Genomic DNA, 20,304 nt, shown 5'->3' with positions numbered 1-20,304 from the left:
CACTCTCTGCTCTCTTTCTGCTGTCAAACACTCCTCTGACATCTGCCACCTCCTAGAAGAACTGGACCTTGATGTCCTCGGGTCTTACCGAGACTTGGTTCACGGCCAGCTCTATCACGAGTTTTGACACTCTCCTCCCTAATGGCTACAAGATCCTCTCCGCCCCCAGATCCAACCGGCCTGGAGGGGGAGTTGCCCTGATCTTCCCCGAGTGGATTCCTACCTCTATCATCCCCATTCAGACGTACTCGTCTTTCGATTGCCTTGTCTGCAAGCTCTCTCTCTCCTGGACACTCCCTCACCGTTGCAACTCTCTACCGAGCCCCTGTTCAAATTACTTCTTTTCTCTCTGATTGGGCAGACCTCTCCTCCCTCCTGGCCTCCACCACTCAACTCCTCCTTCTTGGGGATCTCAACATCCATCTGGATTCTCCCTGTTCCTCATCTGCTCTCTTTCGCGACCTTTGCCACTCACTCTCCCTCTCTATCCTCCCCTCTGGCCCGACTCACTCTGCTGGTCACACACTTGATGTCTTGATCTCCTCTGGCCTCCCCTCTCTACTCCCCTCACCACTCCTCTATCCTGCAGTGATCATTGCCTCCTCTCCTCCCATCTGTCTATCTCCTCCTACCAAGCCAAGCCTTCCCCAAGATTGCCACCCACCTTCTCGGACATCCGGCCCATGAAGCGCGTGTCAGTCGAGGCTTTTGCTGCCACCTTTCCCCTCCTCCCACTCCCCAGGCTGACTCACACCCTGACACAGCCCTATCCCTGCTCTACTCCTCTATCTCTTCTACTCTTGATGTACTTGCCCCTCTCATGAGGATCTGTTTGAAGTCCAAAGCCAAGTGTAATTCCTGGTATGACTCTGACCTATCTACACTCAAAGGCAAGTGTAGGGCATCTGAGAGGAAATGGAGGGCTTCCTGCTCATCCTCTGACAAACTGGCCTGCCGACTGCTGCAAAGGCAATACTGTCTCGCTGTCCACTCCAAGAAGAGAGCTCACATTCAAGCCTGCGTCTCTGCGGCATCTAACAACTCGGCCAAACTCTTTATAATCTGCAAGGAGCTGGCCAACCCTGCTGCAGTCTCCACCCCTCCACCCCTCTTGCCTCACAGGCTCTTTGCAATGCCCTTGCCTCTCACTTTCATTCCAAAACCCAAGACATCTTGTCCAACTTCTCCTCCACCTCCCCTCCTCTCCCCTCTCACTCCCAGCTTGCTGACCCTCCTTCAGCCACCCCCTTCCTCTTTCTCCTCCTTTCCTCTTTTCTTCCCGGATGAGGTTGTTAGACAAGTCCGAACTATGAATGCCTCATCAAAACAGGTCCACCCCTGTTCCTCTAAAACCATTAAGGACCACACCGATACCCTCGCTCTGGCCCTTGCCGATTTCTGCAACCACTCTTTTGCCTCCACATCTTTCCCTTTCCCCCTGAAGCACTCCCTTGTGCATCCCCTCCTCAAAAAACCCACAGCTGATCCCTTTTGTCCGGCTAACTACCACCCAATTTCCATTACTCCCTTTTTGGGGAAGCTCCTGGAAAAGCTGGCTATCTCCCAGCTTAACCTTCTTTCTGACTCTGTTGGCTCTCTCCATGACCACTAATCTGAATTCAGAGCTGCCACAAGCACGAAAACTGCTGTCCTGAACATCCATGAAGACCTGCTCTCTAACCTTGACTCTAACATTCCCTCCGTCCTCATCCTTCTTGATCTCTCCTCTGCTTTCAACACGGTCAACCATACCATCCTGCTCAATCGTCTCTGTTGCATCCTGGGTATCACTGATAAGGCTCTGGCCTGGCTGACCTCTTTTCTTTCTGATCGACCCTCCCAGGTAACACTTGATTCCTTCCTATCAGCTATCTCCCTCTCTACCTGTGGTGTTCCCCATGGGTCTAACCTCTCGCCCTGGCTTTTCAACCAATACCTGGCAACTCTCGCCTACTGCATTTCCATTTTCTGCTCAAACTTCCAGTGCTATGCTGATGACACCCAACTCCTTTTCAGGCTTCCTTCATCCACCTCCTCGCTTTCCCTCATCTCTGATTGCCTATCCGCCATTCAAAATTGGTGTGCTGCCAACAAACTTTTTTGCCAACAAAACTGAGATCCTCCTCATTGGGACACTGTGGCCGTTTGCTTAGTTTCTATTAAATAATACTCTGAGCCAATAAGTAGGTGTATGGATTTCAACGAGAATCCACTTCTTTTATTAACAATTCTCTTTCATTTCTTTTCAGGTTTATTGTAAAGGATACGTCATCTTTAGGCATCAGCGACCTCTGGATTCATGTTGGTAAGTATTGTCTCAATTGGGTTTGTATGTTTTCCGTTTGACATTTCTTTCTAATGTATGCGAAGACAATTCCTGCTTTTAGCTTTCTTTCTCTTGTCAGAGTTCTCAATTCTTAAAAAAAGAGTGTCCTTTTCTCCCTTCTTCTCCCTTACATTTCCTTAGTCAGCTTACCCAGAGCCCTTGTCTTTCCTCAATAAAAGAAATTCTATGTAAATGTCGGCCAGCTCTCCTACTGACAAGTGCTTCTGCAAAGCTTACATTACCTCTTTGTACAGTCTGGCTTCAGTAAGAGGTAACCCTCGACCTCTCCCAGCACTTCCTTGGTTAAGTGGTTAATCTGCACTTACACAACCTCTTTCTCTGGCATTCATTAGTTTGTTCGGGATAATTAAATTCAGACGCCTTGACTACTCCAAGTCTTTCTCTGACAGCACCCGCCCTCTCAGAGGCTCATTGTCAGATTAATGGTTATCCCTCAGTGTAACACCGACCCAAGACTCACTCCGCCGTACGATGCTTCTCGTTCATCCGCAGGAATTACATTCATTATGCAGAAGAAGGCTTTGGCGCTGCTCCTGGAACACGCAGCGTAACGGTGACAGCCCGTAATTGCTTAACTTCCCTCTCATCGGCAGGCTATTCACTCCGATTACGATCGGAACCCCTCCTCCTGCAGTTTCACTTACGGCGCTTCTTGTAGCACGTCGCCGACCTCCTCCCTCGTTGGGTAGAGCGAACACGGTCGCTGTCCCCGCTGCGACTTCTCTTCCGCGTTGCAGCCAACTCCTCAACGCCCCTGGGACAACGATCCCTTCGTCAACTTCAAGCCTCCTGATACGGCGCAGCCGACTGCTACAGTGCCCGCTCCTCAGTGCTGCCTTTTCACAAGCGATAACGTTCGCTTCTTAAAACATCCAATTGAAAAACTCTTAATAAGGCGCAACCGCGCCAACATGCAACTGTTTCAACTTCGGATTTCTCTCTCTTCACTTCACAGCATCTCCCCTTCAATATGCCCAGCTGTAACCGTCGTTTTCTGCCTCCCTTTCAATGACGCTTTTCTCCTAGGTAACCAAGAGAAGAGTCACCATTAGAGGAAAGTCCATACATCAATACTTTCCTATGTTTACTTCCTGTATTTGTTATCATAGGCTTGCAGTCTATAATATCCAGGCACAAAACTATCCACATTGTCACACCCCCTCTACTAAGCCCTTACGCTCGAGAAGGGTTTCAGCCCTGGCTAAGAAATCAGCTTGTGTCAGTAGTTTTCCAGGTTTATGAACAGTTTTAAAAGAGAAGGGCTGGAGGGAAAGGAACCACCTGAGTACCCTCTGGTTTGAGTCTTTATTACGGGCAAGCCAGACTAAGGGAGCATGGTCTGTTATTAATGTAAATTCTCTCCCCAATAGGTAATAGCGAAGAGCATCAATGGCCCACTTGACTGCCAAGCACTCTTTTTCTATTGTGGGATAACTCAACTCATGTGGTAACAGTTTTCGACTAATGCACAGTATTGGCCTTTCTTCCTCTCCCTGGTTTTGGAACAACACTGCCCCAATGCCTGTGCCTGACGCATCCGTCTGAAGGAAGAACGGGGCCTTACAATCTGGACAGTGTAAAACAGGCTTAGTGGTCAGTGCCTCTTTTAGCTCATTGAAAGCTTGCAGAGTCTCATTGGTTTGCCAATTCTTTTTTGTGAGAGAGGTTTTCTTTAGCACATTTGTTAGAGGAGCGGCTAATGTAGAAAAATGTGGGATAAACCTCCTATAATAACCCACAAATCCCAAGAAGGCTCTGACTTGCTTCGGAGTTTCCGGGAATTTCAACTGCTTAATAGCTTTTATCTTCTCCTCCTGGGGTTTGATTAGACCTTGACCCACATAGTATCCTAGTTATTTAGTGTGGAAGGTAGCCATATGGGTTTTCTTGGGATTTACGTGTGGACCAGCTTGTCTCAGGGTTTTAAGTATACCCTCTAAGTGTCGCAGATGTTCTGACCAGGTTTTACTGTAAATTATAATGTCATCTAGATAAGTTCCGACATACTGTTCATGACCTCTCGTGATGTAGTTCATCAGTCGTTGAAACGTTGCTGGGGCTCCATGTAAACCGAAGGGTAATACTGTGAACTGGTACAACCCTGTAGGAGTGGCAAACGCGGTCTTCTCCTTATCTGAAGTTGATAATGGGATTTGCCAATAACCTTTGGTTAAATCAATAGTAGTCAGGAACTTGGATTTCCCTAGTTTATTTAATAAATCTTCGATCCTTGGCATGGGGTAAGCGTTGAATTTAAATATTTAATTTAATTTCCGGAAGTCCATGCAAAATCTTAAACTGCCATCTGACTTCGGAACTAGGACCAGAGGTGAGCTCCATTCACTATAGGACGACTCAATGATTCCCAACTCTAGCATCTCCTGAACCTCTTGGTTGAAGGCTTGTATCTTCATTTCCGGAATTCAATATGGTCTGAGTCTTATTATGTCCCCGGTTTGGTAACGATCCGTTGGTGAGTTAACATAGTCTTCCCTGGTAGTGAGGAGAATATCTCCGAAAAACCTTGTAATAAATGGGATAATTCATTTTTCTGGGTAGATGTTAACTCCGGGTTAATGTTCAGACCTTCTAGACCTATTTTCTCTTTGAATTTTGGAAAATGCTCTTCTGGGGGCACATCTAACGTTATCATGGCGACGGTTTGGACGGGAGGTGTCAATTTTTTTAGCAAATTCACATGATACCTCTGACAGGGTATTATTCTCCCAGGCTGTCTCACTTTATACGTCAAAGGGCCTAAGACCTCTTGTACTTCATACGGCCCTTTCCAAGCCGCTAACATCTTGTTCTCTGACATGGGCAATAGCACTAACACTTGTTCTCCCACATTGAAGGTTCTTAATTGTGTTTTCTGATTGTAATGCCTTTCCTGAGTTAATTGAGCTTGAAGTAGATTGTCTCTAGCTATAGCCTGTAACTTCTCAATTATTTCCTGTAGCTGAGACGCATACTCTGTTAGGGTTACTTCATGTTCTGACTGTTCCTCCCAATTCTCCTTTAATATGTCCAGCAGAGTCCGAACCGGTCTTCCGAACAGCAGCTCAAACGGTGAAAACCCTGTTGAGGATTGTGGGGTGTTCCTTAAAGTCATCATTATCCATGGTAAGATCCTATCCCAGTCTTTATTTCTGGGAACATTGTCTTCTTTAACATTTGTTTGATGGTCTGGTTATAGCGTTCAACTAAACCATCTGTCTGTGGGTGGTAAACTGCTGTTTTTAGGTGTTCAATTTTTAGCGTTGCACAGACCTGTTCAAGGACATTGGACATGAAATTTGAACCACGGTCGGTGATGATCTCTCGGGGAATTCCAACTCGTCCAATAAAGGGGATCAGCACATCACATATCTGTTGTGTATTCATGGCTTTTAACGGAAATGCCTCTGGATATCTTGTTGATAGTCTACTACTACCAGGATATATTTATGGCCCCTCTTTGTTGGTTCCAAAGGTCCCATAACATGGATTCCTATCCGACTAAAGGGCTCTACAACGAGTGGCATCGGTTGTAGCGGTGCCTTTTTCACGTTGGCCCTATTCTTCTTTTGGCACTCCTCACATGATTGACAAAATTTAACCACTTGATTGTACACTCCTGGCCAATAAAACCTGTCAAGGATTTTTTTAGTAGTCTTTTCCGTTCCTAGATGACCTTCTCCGACTTGTATGTGGGCGACTTCTAGGACTGTCTTGTAGAACTTCTTGGGTATTACCAATTGCTTTAGACCCTCCCCGTTCCGAGATTTGGTCACTCTGTACAACAACCCATTTTCTTTTACAAAGTGTGGACCTTGCCTTGGTGGGTCTTCCAATGCCCTCTCTTTGGCATATTGCAACAATGGATCTAAGCTCTGGGCTGACCTAAAGCTATCGCCATCCTCATCTAGCCTCCAGTCAACTGCGACAGGACAAATATTTTTGGCTCTCCACTCCTGTTTTAACGCCCTTTTTATCTTTCTACTTTTCTGTGTCTTAACAAGTGGTGTAAGTATTTCTTCTTTATTAAAAGGGGCCGTTTCCAACCAGCTTTTCTCAATTTCGACTAATTTAGAAAATGTTGGTATATCCGATCCAATTTATAAGGGTTTGGGTAAAGTAGGTAATATAGCAGCTCTCACGTTCATAGTTTCCCCGGCCATCTTTATCTGAACCTTCTTTGAAGGATAGGCCTTTATGTCCCCGTGGACACATCGTTTAGGTATTCCCCAGATGAACAATAACTTTCACCTACCAGCTCTGTTGTTATGGCCGTCTGTAGACTTCCTGAATCGACCAAGGCAGTGGTGTGCTTCCCATCTACCTCCGCATCACACGTATACAGATATTGTGACTGTCTTCCCGGTGTCTGTTCATAGTCTTCTTAACGGACTCAAGAACACCTACATCCATTGGTTCCGTCTTTGGTTTCTTCGGGCAGAACCTAGCAAGGTGGCCCCACTCCCCACAATCGAAACACTGGGGTCCTCGGACAGTAGTTGGAGACTGACAATAGTTGCTAGGACCTTCACTGTTGGGTCTGGAGCGTATAATTTCTCCTTCGGGTTTCCTCAGCATTGAGTGTGGCCACCTCGGTTGTGACATAGCTCGCAAACGTATGAGGTCTAGTATTTGTTGTATAGGACCATGCTTTGCCTTGACCAACCGTCTGATAAGCGGAGGCTACATCCACAGCTTCAGATAGTGTCAGACGATGGTGTTGTCTAACCCATCTTTGTACTGGACCAGGAAGTGCTTCAATGAACTGTTCCAAAATAATTTTTTTGGTTATTTCTGCCGGGGAAGACATATTAGGCTGTAGCCACTTTTCAGCTAATTCTTTTACTCTGTAAAACAATTGCCTCGGCGTTTCTTCTCCGAGTAATTTAACATCTCTGAATTTTATTCGATACGTCTCCTCATCATGTCCCATTCGTTCCAACACCACTTTCTTCATGTCTCCGTAATTGGTATCGCCTGCGGGATTCGCCGTCTGGTATGCACACTGCATTTCACCGGTCATTAATGGTGCGATGTAATGGCACCATCCCTCGGCGGGCCACTGTGCATTTCGAGCCACCCTTTTGAAATTTACAAAAAAATGAGCCGGGTCCTCACCAGCCGAGTATTTTTGTAAAACTTAGGTGGGTACTTGAGGGTTGTTTCTGACATTGGTAACTTCAAGAAGTTGGGCCCGCTGCATCTGTAATGCTTGTTGGAATGCGAGTCTATCAGCTTGAGCTTGTTGGGTCTGCATTTGTAGGGCCTGTTGCAATAGTTGTTGGCCCTCAGTTAGGGTCTTAATAAGGTCCTCCATGGCGCTCTCGCTATCCCACTTCTGACACCAAATGTGGCCGTTTGCTTAGTTTCTAAATAAATAATACTCTGAGCCAATAAGTAGGTGTATGGATTTCAAAGAGAATCCACTTCTTTCATTAACAATTCTCTTTCATTTCTTTTCAGGTTTATTGTAAAGGATACATCTTCTTTAGGCATCGGCAACCTCTGGTTTAGTGCTGGTAAGTATTGTCTCAATTGGGTTTGTATGTTTTCCGTTTGACATTTCTTTCTAATGTATGCAAAGACAATTCCTGCTTTTAGCTTTCTTTCTCTTGTCAGAGTTCTCAATTCTTAAAATAAGAGTGTCCTTTTCTCCCTTCTTCTCCCTTACATTTCCTTAGTCAGCTTACCCAGAGCCCTTGTCTTTCCTCAATAAAAGAAATTCCATGTAAATGTCAGCCAGCTCTCCTACTGACAAGTGCTTCTGCAAAGCTTACATTACCTCTTTGTACAGTCTGGCTTCAGTAAGAGGTAACCCTCGACCTCTCCCAGCACTTCCTTGGTTAAGTGGTTAATCTGCACTTACACGACCTCAGTGTAACACCGACCCAAGACTCACTCTGCCGTACGATGCTTCTCGTTCATCCGCAGGAATTACATTCACTATGCAGAAGGAGGCTTTGGCGCTGCTCCTGGAACACGCAGCAACGGTCACAGCCCGTAATTGCTTAACTTCCCTCTCATCGGCAGGCTATTCACTCCAATTACGATCGGAACCCCTCCTCCTGCAGTTTCACTTACGGCGCTTCTTGTAGCACTTCGCCGACCTCCTCCCTCGTTGGGTAGAGCGAACACGGTCGCTGTCGCTGTCCCCGCTGCGACTTCTCTTCCGCGTTGCAGCCAACTCCTCAATGCCCCTGGGACAACGATCCCTTCGTCAACTTCAAGCCTCCTGATACGGCGCAGCCGACTGCTACAGCGCCCGCTCCTCAGTGCTGCCTTTTCACAAGCGATAACGTTCGCTTCTTAAAACACCCAATTGAAAAACTCTTAATAAGGCGCAACGGCGCCAACATGCAACTGTTTCAACTTCGGATTTCTCTCTCTTCACTTCACAGCGTCTCCCCTTCAATATGCCCAGCTGTAACAGTGGTTTTCTGCCTCCCTTTCAATGATTCTTGTCTCCTAGGTAACCAAGAGAAGAGTCACCATTAGAGGAAAGTCCATACATCAATACCTTCCTATGTTTACTTCCTGTAATTGTGATCATAGGCTTGCAGTCTATAATATCCAGGCACAGAACTATCCACATTGCCACAGGCACCTTCACCATCCTTTCCCCTCACTCTCTGGCCGGCCTCACTTGGCCCTCCTCCTACCCCTACTTATGAGGCTAAGAACCTCTGGGTCAAATTTGACTCTACACTTTCCTTCTCCGCACACATCTCTGACGTCTCTAAAAAGTCAAACTACTTACTGCACCTACTTAGAGGTACTTTGCCTTTCCTCTCCTTCTCCCAGAAGCTCACAGTCACCCAAGCTCTGATTCTCTTCAGGTTGGACTATTGTAACAGCCTCTTTCTAAATCTACTTGCCTCCACTCTCCTCCCTTTACAACTAATCCAGAACAGGACTGCGAGACTTGTCCTCGGCCTAAAGCCCTGGGATCGTATCTCTCCAGCTCTGAAATCCCTTCACTGGCTCCCAGTGGAAGCAAGTATTTAATTAAAAACCCTCTGCATTGTCCACAAGGCTTTTTGGGGCCTGGGACCGAAATAACTTCAACTATCCGCCGTAAATACCTCCCTTCTCGAGCCCTTTGCTCCTCTATGTCTAATTCCCCCAGGGTCGGTCGTTTTTCAAAGAAACAAGTTGGGGGCAGATCTGTCTTCGGCCGGGGCCTCCCTTTGGAACAGCCTCCCGGCCACCCTGAAACTTGAGGAGTACCATCTCTGGTTCCGGAAGCACCTCAAGACCTTCCTTGTCGCTTCTGCCTTTGCCCCTCTTCTCCCCTGCTGATCTGTTTCTCTCTCTCTGCACCGCGTCCCTGGCCACCCTCTGTCCTTCTGGCCCGGATACCTGCTCACCCTGCCTCCCTCCTGCACTGCCTCCGAGCCACCCCTGGCAATGGGATCTGTATCTGTACCCATACAGTCCCCCACTCTTCCTCTGCACTTATCAGATATACCCTATCTGACTATTCATGCACTTGCCACTTGTCTGGCTGCACTACCTTTTTCTCTGCATTTATTTATTCATCCCACCTATTATTTATTCTGTTCTCTTCTCTGTCCGCACTTTCCACTTCTCCCCTTCCACGTACTTTCCCCCTTTTTCCCTTTTCCATGCACTTGCGCATTCTTAATGTTACTGGGCCTTGTAAGATGGTATTTTTGTTCTCCCCTGTTCCCCTTCCTTTGCTTGGTCGCACTCTGAAACACGTGTATGAGCACAATATAAATAAAATATCATGTCATGTCATATCATATCGTGGTAGATCATCCCGTTCCCAAGATAATTAACTTTATTTTGGTTTTTGGCATCACGTTTTGTGGTGTTATGTGAGCCGTTTACAGGTAATGTGTAGAAAGTGCTCATCATGGCACTGTCTGGGCTAAACTGTTCTTGCGTTTTTTTTATTTTCACATTTTTTTTTAGGAGTTAGTGTGTCTTTATTTTCATTGATTTGTTTTGCAATAAACTTGATACATGTTAATTTCACTAATTAATTGAAGACCGAATTTTTTTTACCTACGATTTAAATTCCCACATGAATATCATTATTTGTATGCTTACTCTTATTATTTGCAGTGTGTGTTTAGCATTGAAAATGGACATCACTGCTAAGACTGCAAATAATCAGAGTAAGCATACAAATATGATATTCATGTGAGGATTTAAATTGGCGGTAAATGAAAATGAACATGTATCGCGTTATTCTTTTTCAGTGGAATATGAAAACAAATCTGAGAATGGACATTACCGGGCAAAGCCAGGTACTTAAGTTATTAAATTATAATTTCAATGGGGTAAGCTAATATAGCCACAACTAACATGCAAAATATCCACCCAGCTTATAAAAAGCAATATATTACATTTATTAAGGGGTCTATTGGTACGGCTAAGTGGCTAATTACAGCAAGGTACCCAAAAGTCCTGATGCTTGAAGGCAATGAAGGGATTTGATGTACAAGTCCTCCTGTTTATGACAATATGACAATATGCAGTGTCTGCCATCCACTTACCAACAGATGGGAGCGGTCCTTTAGTCCATGTCCTATCCACACATCTACTGGCTAATAAAATAGCAACACTGCCAAAGTTTCTTGAATGAACTGTAATAGCCAGTTTATCCCAGTAAGCCCTCCATTGGGTCCAGATCAATTTCCACCACAAGGATTTTGGCAGACCCTTCAACACCCCCTTCTAAAATGTGTGTACTTGCGGCCACTGCCACACTTAGCGGAGAAAGAAAAATGAGCATAGACTTTCCTGCATCTATCACATAAGTGAGACATAATAGGATAATATCGATGCAGTTCCTCTGTCAAGGTGTAGAACTAGAATAGGAATTTAAAAGTAATACATCTGAAATGACTTTTATGGGTAATTATTTTAGTTGGTTTTTAAATATACTTCCATTGTTGGTCTTGAGTGGGGATTGTTGGGGTATTTTCCCAACGCTTTTTTGATAAATTGGATGTTTTTGATTCTGTCATGAGCAATTTTGAAGTTCGGATTGAAACCGATTTCCCTTTGCTCCCTCCTGCGCACTAATCATTTCATGCAATAATGAAAACACGTGGGTTGTGTGGGTGAATAAAAGAAATATTTTCTGAAAGGTGCCATATATCTGAAAATTGGACGATACCCCAATCTCTTTACATTTATCAGGTGTTAGAAATGGTTTCTCTGGAAAATAGTCTCCAAAGGCGCTAATGGGTAATTTGTTCATACTCCTAATGTATAATGTTTAAAATGTAATTTCAATCCCAGCTATTTTGGTTACCGGAAGCAGAGGTGAAAATAAGTATGTTACCCAGACTCCACCCGATAATGTAGGCCAGACCTTGCAAGTATTAGCACCTACATTAATCTGTACTCTGCAGCAGGATGTACCATTGAGTATTGCATCCCTTTCCACCTCAACATGGGGTCTATCCGACAGCGCCTAGAACCAGTAAGACAGAAAATGGGCATGTTTAGATAGAACTGCAAGGCATAAATTAGTTTTCAAAAATTGATTAGCAGAGTTTGCTAATAAACATTGTTTTGAATTGGCAAACAGACCCATTTGATTAGCATTTTTGTACTGCTATTGTTAATGCCCCCAGAAGTTATTTGTACCCACGACATGAAATTAGCAACAATACAGTAGTTTTGCGAACTGCTGAAATAAGACATTAGTGAGAGGAGTCAGGGCTTGCAAATTCTTTAAACCTCAGCTAGACGTGCAGGTCGGGTAACTTAGTTTACTTATTCAACCTAAGAGAAATGCACTTGACCCAGAGCAACGGAGGACAACAAATGTAAAATGCAATTCCTGTAAAATGGTGCATGTCACTACAAGCCCACTTCATGTTTGGCACACTGCTGCCACCCAGAGGCCAGCCATGCACAGTGAAATTTGTATTTCACATTTACTGCAAACAAAGTAAATGTTAAATGAAAGTTTCAAACATCTCTTGTAAATGCTACTCGCCGTTCATAAAATCTACTTGACTTTGCGAGTGGGCGAAACGACTTGATGAGCCATAGATGAGCGTCTGTAAAATGTTAAAGGGGTGATCAATGGATCCAGACGAATCAAATGGGGGACAATTGTAGAGGAGAAATTGCACTATGAATCGATCATGTAGAACGCACCCCTTATGGGGGATATTCTGGGGGATCCCCTATCTGCAAAGTTGGTTGTAGACAGATTCGTAGAATTAGAGAGGGCTCTAACAAACAAGTTTACAAAAGTAATTAAGGCTAAGGGGAGATCTTCTCAGAAGGGCTGGTTTGACGAGGCATGTAAAGAAGCTTAGCAAGCGTTATTATTGATCCTTAAGGACCCGGCTTGCAGTAGAAGAGCATTGACTTAGGCTAGAGCTCAGTACCAGAGTGAGCTCAGTCGGAGGAAAAAGGAAATGGAAGGGTTGGCCTGAGAAGGCTTTCTGGATGCCGCTAAAAGAAGGGATCAGAAGGCATTCTGGGAGTTTGTGAAGGTTGGCCCAAATGGGTGTGGAACCCTTGCGGATAGTGGGCCATATGTGGAGGAAGGAGCCTGGATAAAGCATTTTGGGAGTCTCTTTGGGGTCACTACAATTGAGGGGCCTGTAGAAATAGCGGCATCCCCCCTACATTTTGTAGTGGAGGAAGTCAGGAAGGCAATACTTCAACAGGCCCATAACCGGGCACCAGGCCCGGATATGATTCCCGCGGATATGTTTCAGGACCCCATGGATCTGTGGGCACTGCTTCTAACGTTATTGTTCAATGCCTGCATGAAATCCGGTAATTTTCCCAGCTCATGGAAAAGGGCCATAATTTTCCCCATTTTTAAAAGGGGGGACATGGCGGACCCCGGGGCCTATAGGCCAATTTCACTGTTGGACTCCTTTAAAATATTTGGAAGAGTTTTGTTGGCCCGTATTGAATCCTGGCTGACTGAACAATCTATCCTTTCTGATATTCAGTTTGGGTTTCGGCCAGGGGTAGGGACCATGGAACAGAGTTTAAATTTGTACCTGTTAGTGGCCAACTCGGTCTTTTGTAAGGGTGAGCCGGTGTATTTGGCATTTATGGACCTGAGTACGGCCTTTGACAAGCTCTGGGCCGTGCTCGGGTCGCTGGGTTGTCCGGGGGATATCTTGAGGGTGTTGGTCGACATCCACACAGATAATGAGGCATGCGTGCGCAGTAGACCGGGTGGTCACTGCACGGCCTGCTTCAGTGTCGGATATGGTGTGCGGAAGGGCTGTGTGCTGGCCCCAATATGTTTTTGTTTGCATATAAATGGTCTTTCTGGATTCCTCATCAATATTTTTGCGGGGGAAGGGCTTTCCCTGTTCTTGCATACACAGATGACACAGTATTGATTGCTAGAACACCAAGAGCTCTTCAGACCCTGATTAATGCATACACAACATTTATGTGCGAATTGGGTCTAAAAATCAACACCAGAAAATCTGCTGTGATGGCGTGTGTGGGCAGGAAACGACCTGCAGCTATGAGACCAATGTTATGTGCGGGAGAGGTGATACCCAGGGTAAAGGTATTTGATTACCTAGGGTTAAGCTTCTCGGAAGCTCTATCTGGAAAGGCACATCTGGCTAAACAATCTATGAAAGTGAGCCAGCAAACTGGAGGCATTTTCCGCTTTATGTCACGGTGTGAGGGAGAACCATTAGAAGTGATATCTAAGATCTACAGTGCCCGAGCAATGGCCGTCACCATGTATGGTGCCCCAATATGGGGCTTCCAGAGGGCTGACGAAATGAAAATAAAAGAGAACAAATTTATCAGGAGACTGCTGGGCCTCCCAAACTCGGCTGCAATTATTGCAATTCATCCTGAATTGGGAATGGAGTTTTGGGAAGACCTGTGGGCGCTGGCCCCGATTCTTTTCTGGATCTGGCTATGGGCAAACGAATTTGCCTCCCTGTGCCATTTTATTATTCGTTCTGTATTGGGAAAGGGGGAATGGCAAAAAATTCCCTGGCTGGACTATATTTCTAAAGCGCTTGAGGAGGCCAACCTAGGTAGTCTCTTTCAGCCTGAGGTGCTAATAACAGAGGTAGAGGGGAAAAGCCATAAAATGGTGGTTAGGTAGGCTGTCACAAGGAAGAGAATTTTATTGGAGTATGGGATTAAATCAGGTCAACTACGTTCTGCGATCAGTAGGCCCTCGGTGATTCAACCATACTTAGTTTGGGGGTCCCGGAAAAAAGACTGGTGGCTAATCACAAGGGCAAGATTTGATTGCCTCCTTCTGCAAGGAAATACAGCAGAATGGAAAGGGTTCCCAGACTCTACTTGTTGTCCGGTGTGTGGTTACCAGCGTGAAGATCTGTCACATGTATTATTGTTTTGTACTGGCTATGCTGGGATACGTAGAGTAACATTGTTACCGGCTTTAAAGAAGTCAGAGATCTGCAATCATAAGGCAGCACTCATCTTTCTTTTGTGTGCAGACACTATGTTTACTGCCTGGGCATTGCTCTCCTTGAAAAGAGCGATGTATTTCAGAAAGAGACTGATGAGGTTACAGGGAGGTGGAATGTCTTAATATAATGATGGATTAAAACGTATCGGAACAGTGGCTTTTAAGGATATTAGGTTTTATTGTGAATAGATATACTATTGTATTTTTTTTTTTTTACAAATTTGTTTTTATTATTTCCAAACACGTCAACCAAGTGTACAATATATCACAACTTCTCCCCCCCCCAACAACCCCCCTTCCTTCCCTCCCCCCCTGGGGATGCATGCTTTTTACTGCCGGGATTATTTTATGCAGTGAAAATGTCTGAGATCCTGATGTTATGAGGGCACCACTGTACCATAAAGTCCGATTGGAGATATTCCAGAGTCCCTCCCCATTCCATTACAAATCTGTCTTTCGTTCCCTGGATGGTGTGTGTGACCTTTTCCATCGCCATCTGGGCCCATACTCTTTGGAGCCATGAGTATATCAGTGGGGTGTCTTTCTTCTTCCAGTTGTGGGCTATTGTTGTCCAAGCTGCTATGAGGAGGCCCATAAAGCTTCTCCATTGTGTTTTTCTGATTCTTTTGGCCCTGTCGTCTCTCATCCCACATAGCCAAACGCACTCCCCCATTTTTTCTGCCTCTGGAAAAATGTTCCCCATTTCACCCTTGACCTCTTCCCAGAACGGCGTTATCCCCTTGCATGTCCACCAGATGTGCCTCCATGTCCCCACTTCTCCGCATTCCCTCCAGCATAGGTTCGACGAGTTGGGGAACATTGTATGTAGTCTTTCTGGGGTGTAATGCCATTGGATGATGATTTTAGTCCACGTTTCTCTTGTTTGTGCTGATCGTGTCATCTTTGGGATCAGCGTCCAGAGGTCTTCCCATTGTTGTCTTGTCGGTTCTACACCCAATGTTTTGATCCATTTGTTCATGTATGGCCACTTGATTTTTTCGTCCTGCGTGTTGATAAAGGAGTAAAGGATCGATACCCATTTTCTTGCCCCAGAGTTTGTTGTGATATATGTCTCGAATGGGGTAAGGGTTCTTGTTGCCGCCTTGATTATGTCTGGGGATTTGAGCCAGTGTTTTAGCTGCTCGTATCTAAATTTCTCCCTTGTGTTGCGTGCTGAGGGTGTGAGGCACTCTTCGTATGCTCTTAGCTCATTGTTTTCGAACATTTCCCCTATTTTTGTTATCCCTGCCTCCTCCCAGCATTCATATGCCCCCTGTTCCATCCCAGGTTGGAATTGCGGGTTTCTGCTGATTGGGGTGAACGGGCCAGGCGTGGTGGTCATTACGCCCTTTCTCGTTTGAATATCCCAGGCCGCCATTGTTGTTTTCATGATTTGACTAATTTCTATGTTGGGATGTCTATGTTGTTTCTGTTTCCAGAGGAGTTCCACTAGTGGTGTTCTGGCCACTGCTCTGTCCTGTGCGGCCCAGGTCGGCTGTGGAACGTTTCCTAGCCATTCCCGGAGTACTTTTAACTGTGCCGCCTGGTAATATTTCTGAAAGTGCGGAAGCGCCAGTCCTCCTTCCCTGATCGGCGTGGACATGATAACCCTGGCTAGTCTTGGCGTCTTCCCGTTCCATACGAAGGTTGTGATGGCCTTTGTGAGTGCTTTAAAGAATGATTTGGGGACTCCTATCGGGAGGGCCTGGAAGTAGTATAGTATTTTTGGGAGTATGGTCATTTTTACCGCCTGTATCCTGCCCCACCACGAGATCATGAGGGGATTCCATCTCTCCAGGTCCCTACGGAGTTTTGCTAATAGTTGCGGGTAGTTGTTCCCATATAAGTGATCCACCCTTCGTGTGAGCTCTATACCCAGGTATTTAATGCCAGAGTCTGCTACCCTCAGGTCCAGTGTTTTGGCTGCTCTCCCTATCTCCCCCCTGTCGCCTGCCAGTATTAAAATTTCCGATTTGTTCCTATTGATCTTTAGGCCTGAGATAGCCCCAAATTCCTCTAATTCCCTGATCGCTGCCCCCAAAGCGCTGCTCGGCTCTTCCAGTGCTAACAGCATGTCATCTGCATAAGCGGAGACCTTGTGTTGTGTTCCTGCCATATCTATTCCTTTAATGTGCCTGGCTTCTCTTAGTTTCCAAAGTAGGGGTTCTAGAAAAATAGCGTATAGTAGTGGGGAGAGGGGGCATCCCTGTTTTGTTCCCCGGGATATGCAAATCTTTTCAGTAACCTCCCCATTGACTGCCACTCTACAGGTAGGAGCATTGTAATTCGCTTTTATTCTCGCAATAAAGGTCTCCCCGAATCCCATGCAGTGTAGTGTCCTAAACCGCATTGACCATTCCACCCGGTCAAACGCTTTCTCTGCGTCTACTGCGAGGAGGATAGACGGGGTCTGTTTTATACCTATTTTTTCCAGTAAGTGGATAATCCTTCTAAGGTTGTCATGTGTTTGTCTTCCCGGGATAAAGCCTGATTGGTCTAGATGTATTAGGTTCGGGAGAAGCGGGGAGAGTCTGGTTGCTAGAATTTTAGTATATATTTTGGCATCTATATTGATCAGTGAGATTGGTCTGTATGAGGCTGGGTCTGAGGGGTCTTTCCCTGGTTTGTGGAATACTAGGACCTTCGCTTCGTTCATAGAGGGGGTAACATTGCCACTCTCTCTAAACGAGTTGAGGAGCTTTGATAGGACAGGGGTCAGTGTATCCGCGTATTTTTTATAAAATAGGGCCGTGAAGCCATCCGGGCCTGGGGCTTTATTGAGCGGGAGATCAATTATTGCCTTTTTAACTTCTTCTTCTTTGATAGGGCTCTCTAAGGCCTGCCTATCTTGTTCTGAGATCTGTGGGAGGTTGAGGGCTTTCAGAAATGTGTCCTGTGCGAATACGTCTGGGTGGTCTGTAGAGTACAGTTTCTGGTAGTATTCTCTGAAAACTTCCCCTATGTCTTGTGTGCGCGTGCATCGTTCTCCTGCTGTATCTGTGATGTTTTTGATCGTGGTGTCTGTTTGTTTTGCGCGGAGTTGTCTCGCTAGGAGTCTGTCCGCCTTGTTTGCTTTAATATAATACCTTTGTTTTAGGTATAACAGGTTCCTTTCCGCCCCCTTCGTGCGCAACATCTCAAGTTGGCCTTGTGTATGTCTCAGAGCCCTCTTCAGATCTCTAGAGGGCTGTGCCACTATTTTCCCTTGCAGTTCTGTGATCGATCTTTCTAGTTCCCTTTCCCACATATGCCTCTGTTTCTCTTTCGTGATTTTTAGTGACATTATCCTTCCGCGGATCACTGCTTTAAACGCCTCCCAGACCGTACTCAAAGATGTTTCCCCATTGTCATTTTGTGCGAAGTAATCTTCTATCTGTTCCCGTACTGTTTCCCCCATTACCGGGTCTCGGATAATGTCCTCCGGCAATCTCCACTTCCATAGCCCGTTCTGGTTCCCCGGAATTTTCACATCTAACCATAATGGAGCGTGGTCTGAGAGTGCTATCGCCCCCTTTTCCAACCCCTGGATCTTGCCCAACATGCCGACTCCGACCCAAAAGTAGTCAATTCTTGACATGGAGTTATGCACATGCGAGAAGTGTGTGTACCCTCTTTGCTCCCCTTTCAATTCCCTCCACACATCATTTAAGGCTAGTTGGGCCATTTGTTGCCTGAGGCGTTTTGACGGTGCCCCTTGTCCTTGTATGTTACCCGTGCTTCTGTCTAATTTAGGGTCCCACGCCATGTTCAGGTCGCCCCCCAGGATCACCTCTCCTCTTGCGAAGGGTTCCAATTTACCCAGAGTATCTCTCATAAAGCCATCTTGTCCCACATTAGGTGCGTATACGGACGCAAGAGTGATTCGCATACCCGACAGTACTACATTAGCAAACACATATCTTCCCTCCTTGTCTGCAGTAGCGTCCTCGAATTTAGCGTCCCATCCTTCCCTCACTGCTATCAGGACCCCCGCTCTTTTTTCTGTGGAGTTCGATTGGGCCCATACTTTGAAGCCCTTTAGTCTGGTTTTCTGCTTGTCCCTGGCCCTGACATGTGTTTCTTGGAGAAGCAGGATATCCGCCCTTTCCCTTTTGAGTAGTCTCTCCAGCTTACCCCTTTTTGTGGGGTGATTCATCCCCCTTATGTTATACGTTACGATGCGAAGCTTCCCCATCCTACGGTGTTTCTCGCTTTGCGGTTATGATCCCTTGCCTTGGTGTCGCCTTCATGGTCATGTCCGCTGTTCCGTGTGCATTCCCCGTAAACCCCCCCCCCCCCAACCAATAACCATAAACCAAACAACTTGCCCCCGAGTTGGGCGAGGGTTCCTATTGTTGCCCGGGCGTTCCACCCAGAGCTCCCTGCCCATCCTACCCTCGGGGGGCTTTTCCGTGGGGGATCCTAAACCCCATCTTCCCATTTGTCCTTACCGGATTCCAAGCCGATTGGGCCCTCCCGGCCGCCGGTTCTACCTTTGCTGTGCCATTTCTCATTCTCAGCTTCCCCCTCACGTAGCGTAGTTTGGTTAGCCCCTGGGGGGCCGCGTCGTTCCCCTTCCGTGATTGATCGTGTCTTCTACCTGCGATCTTCTCTACCCTTGTTTGATCCTTTCTGTCTGATGGTGTCCCATCCTTTGGGTCTTCTTCTCTGTTCCGCTCTGTCCTTTGCCTGATCTTCTTCTTCCCCGTCTTCTTGGAGCCCCATCATGCTGAGGCCCTCTGCGCAAGAGGTCACTCTTCTCTGTTTACCCTCCCATGTGAAAGTTAGCCCAAAGGGGAATGCCCATTTGTAACGTATTTCTTTTGCCACCAAGGCCTTGATAAGGGGGCCCATCGCTCTCCTTTTCTGCAGGGTGATCAGTGCCAAGTCCTGATATAGTTGTATTTCCTGCCCATTCATCTTTATGTGGTCCATATCTCTGGCTTTCCTCAGGATCTGCTCTTTTGGTGGGTAGGAGGAGAGCGCCACCAGCACGTCTCGTGGTCTTTCTCCTGGCGCGCCGGATCTCCTTGGCCCCACCCTGTGGACCCTGTCTACTCCGATTGTATCTGTCTCGTGCTCTCCCAGAATGTCTCTAAACACCTCTTTCACAGCTGTCTTAAGGTCCTTATCCAGTATTGTTTCTGCCATATTTTTAATGCGAATGTTTGAGCGCCTGGAGCGGTTTTCCAGATCCTCACATTGTATCTCCAGATTTTGTGTGAGTCTCGCCAGATGTTCCTGGGTTTCGCTCGTTTGGCGCGTCTGCTCCTCGACCCCCTGCATCGTTCTTTCCAATGTGTCCGTTCTCTCCTCTAGTTTGGCCACGTCCATCCTGAGATCATGAACCGCCTGCTTCATGTCGTCTTTCATTGTCGTGAACTGCGCCTGGACTGTTGACATAAATTTTTCCTGAAACTCCTGAAACCATACTTGCATGTCATCTCTTGATGGAGGTGGGTGAGGGTTTGCCTGCGCCCTGTCTTCTCTCTGTTGTATGTCCTGTTGCTTCCCTTTTGCTTGCGCAGTTATGTCCGATGACCACAGTTGT

The 20,304-nt window shown here is 46.3% G+C and overlaps 1 protein-coding gene across 1 annotated transcript in view; it reads left to right on the top strand.

Moving 5' to 3' along the window:
* NSUN3 (NOP2/Sun RNA methyltransferase 3) overlaps positions 1-20,304 on the top strand; it is a 358,318-nt gene that overhangs the window by 60,817 nt on the left and 277,197 nt on the right. The window contains exons 2-3 of the mRNA XM_069637189.1: positions 2,250-2,305; positions 7,808-7,863. The gene's annotated coding sequence lies outside the window, so the exon portion shown is untranslated. The remainder of the gene's footprint in view (positions 1-2,249; positions 2,306-7,807; positions 7,864-20,304) is intronic.

Source organism: Ambystoma mexicanum, chromosome 7p (genome assembly GCF_040938575.1).
Source record: "Ambystoma mexicanum isolate Mex_15411 chromosome 7p, UKY_AmexF1_1, whole genome shotgun sequence".
Lineage (NCBI taxonomy): Eukaryota > Metazoa > Chordata > Amphibia > Caudata > Ambystomatidae > Ambystoma > Ambystoma mexicanum.
The sequence above is the reverse complement of the archived record's forward strand: the minus strand, read 5'-3'. Positions and strand labels throughout refer to the sequence as shown.